A 3,982-nucleotide genomic window follows, 5' to 3' on the forward strand; every position below is an offset into this window, starting at 1 on the left:
GTGAACCTCTAACTCCCCTCACACTTCTCGGTTCCTCCACCTTCGTCCACGGTGTTTCACATCACCACCTCTTCGCTGAGAATTCTTCAAACTCTTGTGACATTACGAAGAGACAGATCAAGGAAATGCAGCTACGCGTACTGCAAAAGAGACGAACCAGAAGAATCACGCCCCGCCCCTCGGCATGCCTGCACAGAATTCTTCGACAATGATCAATCTCTTCTCTCCTTTGGCCCCAATTCATTCATGAGATCCGTCGGCATGCCTCCAAAACAGTACTGCAGGCGCAACAACATCACAGGTATTACTACTAGCTGCGGCTTGTTTGATCATTCTCCTTTCATGCATGACATCCCTCGGCCTGCCAGGTCGGTATTAATATCTGCTTGTCAAGTTTTCTGTTCCTCCATTGTGATTATTGTCATTGACAGAATCGTGTTTTGCAAGGGAACCTATGTTTAATATGCTGTGTTCGGGTTTCCTCATCTGCTGGTTTGAAGCTTACGTGAAAATGCAGGACCATAAATGATCAAAGCTTCGTAAATCTTGTGGTTTAAACCTTTTCTATTCACGCTGTTGCGAAAATCTTTGTCAGAATCGATGCAAACTTAGTCAGTTCTCTCTTCATGGCTGTTCACTGCGCTGACAGTTGCGCATTCTGAAGCCATGTGTGCACGGAATGAGATTCAGAATCGATCTTTGGTATATGAGAATGAGAATGAAATGCAATCAAAGCAGAGTTCATACTGACAATGTTCACCTAGATGCTCAGAGCCTAAAATCAAGCATTTTAAAGAACAGCATTTGGAAGATACGAATGGAACCTTACAACACAACAACACAAAGCAACTATAGACGCGCTTGGTAGACGCGCAAAATAGCAGGCGCGTCTATAGGCGTTGCTCTAGTAGAGAAATTACGGGCGCGTCTATTAGCGCGGCTAAATGCTCGTCTATTTGCGCGTCAATCACCGCATTTATTTGCGCGTTAGACTTGAGAAAATACGGGCCCGTCTAACATCCCATCTATTAGCGCGTCTATTTGCGCGTGTATTTGCGCGTTTAGACTGAGACTCAGACGCACATTTAGACGCGTGGTTAGACGCGCTCCAGAGAATACAGAAAGTGAGATTTTGGTGTACATCATTGCTTTCCAAACATTGCCCATGATTACCAAAGCACATAATTTTTTGCAAGCCCACATATACAAGAATTAAGGGAAATGAGGAGAATGAGACAATATGTAAAATAGTTTTGCCAATATCAATTGTGGGGCTACGGTTCAATCTCATCCTCAATGAGATCAACCCTTGCCAAACTATCTACTTCAAAATCCAAACAAGTGTTTAGATCTACAAATACATTCAACCCACTACTACTTGTGCCACTCATGTGCTCATCGAAATCAAGATCTCCAATGGTAGGCTCGTCCTCACGGGTAATGCCGGCCTCAATATCTATATCTCCTATCTCATGATCATCCTCCTCTCTTGTATCACGGTCATCATCACGTCCATGGCCATGATCATCCTCCATACGCTCCATATTAGTAAATGTACTATACATCACTTTGGAACGTGGCATAATAGGTATGACATGCCACCACCTATTATTATCCACCATTGGTTGATAGACAACCTAATTCAAACACAAATACAATCATGTTACTTTTCTTGCATCAAATATTTAAAAGCGAGTATTTTTATGTGTGTGCACAGTACCTGTTCACATTGTTGCGGTAGTATTAGTGTGTCCTTCCTACTTTGCCAAAACTTTGTGGAGTCAATAGTTACAAAGCCACTTGCATGGCGTTTGATTGTTGCATTAGGGCCTCTTTCCACCACGTCCTTAAACCACTTTACATCCAAAACATACACAAAGAAGCGTCGAAAGTCAAGCATAATGATATCTTGGATTATGCCACAATAATCATCCATGACTCCATTGGCTCCCTCAAAGCTAGCAATGACGCCGCAATCTTGTGTGTTTCTCTTATCATCAATCCGTTGTGTTCGAAAATGCTTGCCCTCACACCATATAGCATTGTACATAGTGCACTACACCAAGAAAAAATCAATTAAATAAGCAATCTAAATTATAAAAACCTCCTAACTTATGCATAATATTCTATATACCGACCTTGCTCATGCATCCCCTAGCATACTCCCATTCTTCCATTGTGATATGCATCCCCTCGTCTTTCTCTGCTTTCTCCATTTCATCAAGTAGCCAATCCACATGAATATCCTTTGGAAGTGCTCTTAGACGCTGAGGGTATGGCACACGAGATCCGTGGTGTGTACGAAAGAGGGCCCTTTCTTCTTGTCTTCTTGCCTTTGCATCCTCGTATCTTATCACCCATCTTTTCATCACATCACTATTAAGCACGCAAAAGAGGTTGATACTATTACGCAACTCCGTGTCTATTACTTTGTTGCGTCCTTTTCCTTGAGGCACAATAGAGGTCATCCTTAGGTCTTCATCATCTCTCCATAGTCGTGGGAGAGAGCTATCCACATCAACAAGAAACTCAGAAATATATACAAGTGACTCTTATACCAACCAACCCTCGGCCATGCTACCTTCGGGTCTTGCATTTTGTCTCACGAAGCCCTTCAAGGTCTTCATGAAGCGCTCGAGGAAGAACAACCATCGTGCATGTATAGTACCGCATATAGCAATCTCATCCACCAAATGCACTATGAGATGTAGTTGGCTTGTGAGAATAGAACGTGGAAATGTCTCCTCCACTAAACAAACCGCCTCCACTGACATAACTCGAGCATTCTCAAGCGTGGTGGGATCTATTTCCTTTGAGCTCACATACCTCACAAGCTCGCCCATCTTGTAAATACAATCTTTCACGTCCTTTGATGCACTACGTGAAATGCTAGTAGGTAGTATGAACTGAACCCGCGAGGAGGTGGTTGATTAGTTGCTTATAGCTATTCACTCACAAATTTGAAAGGAAAAAGATATTATGCATATAAAATACTTACTTGGAGCATCTTGTGCCAATCATGAGATTTCAAGCCATATAATTGCTGTACACCTCTTTTCTTGCTCTTTGTAAAGGCTCCCTTCAAACACCTCATGCATCTAGTGGGAGTACGAATTGTAGTAATAGCGCGCTTCACCGTCGCCATCTCTAGCTTTGATAACATCCACGGTGCACGAGGTAAAAAAACATGCCCATTTGGTCTCTCTTGAGGCCAAGCTTCACACATCCTCCCTGTGGTACGTAGATCCTCCCTTATGCCTGCCGAATCTCGTGTCCCATTCAAATGCTCCCAAATGGTAGATGCCACATTCTTGAAGATATGCATGGGATCGAGCAGGTGATTGATCTTGAGGTGGGACCAATATGGTAAACGATAAAAGATGGAGTATCTAAACAAAATAAAGTGTTAGCGTGCAATCCTCACTTTCAACCAATATAGCCAATCTTTACTTCCAGCCAATAGTTACAAATCCTTACCGGCTCATGCCAAGTGGTGGAGGAGTCGTGGAACCGTCCCAAATTCTCATCCAATCTCCCGCGGTGAGTGATTGTGGGAGGACTTCATTCCAAGGGGCAACATATCTAGGATGATCAGGTGGGAGAAATCGATGGTGATTCTCATAGATGACCTTATTCAATGCGTCTGCCCGTGAGGCAACTAGCGAAGGACCACAAACAGGACATGCATGGTAACCCGATGTAGTGAGACCTGAAACAATAGATGCAATTAAGAGTGGAAGGTGGGTTTAGGGTGCCACGTCCTTGCCTATTCATAATTAAAAAATGCAATGCTTACCTGAATACTCGCCATAGCCTAGGAAGTCATGCATCGTCCACATCAAGACTGCTTTGCAGTTGAAGTCTCGTGACGAGGGAGGCCTGCTCACATCATGCACCTCGATACCTCTCCAAAGTATCTCTAGCTCATCAATCAAGGCTCCAAATAAACATCAGGGTTTTTGACTTTATGTTTCCCTGGAAT

The sequence above is a fragment of the Dipteris shenzhenensis genome, chromosome 20 (genome assembly GCF_047967505.1).
Source record: "Dipteris shenzhenensis isolate YYH24624 ecotype China chromosome 20, Dip_SZ_1.0, whole genome shotgun sequence".
Taxonomy (NCBI): domain Eukaryota; kingdom Viridiplantae; phylum Streptophyta; class Polypodiopsida; order Gleicheniales; family Dipteridaceae; genus Dipteris; species Dipteris shenzhenensis.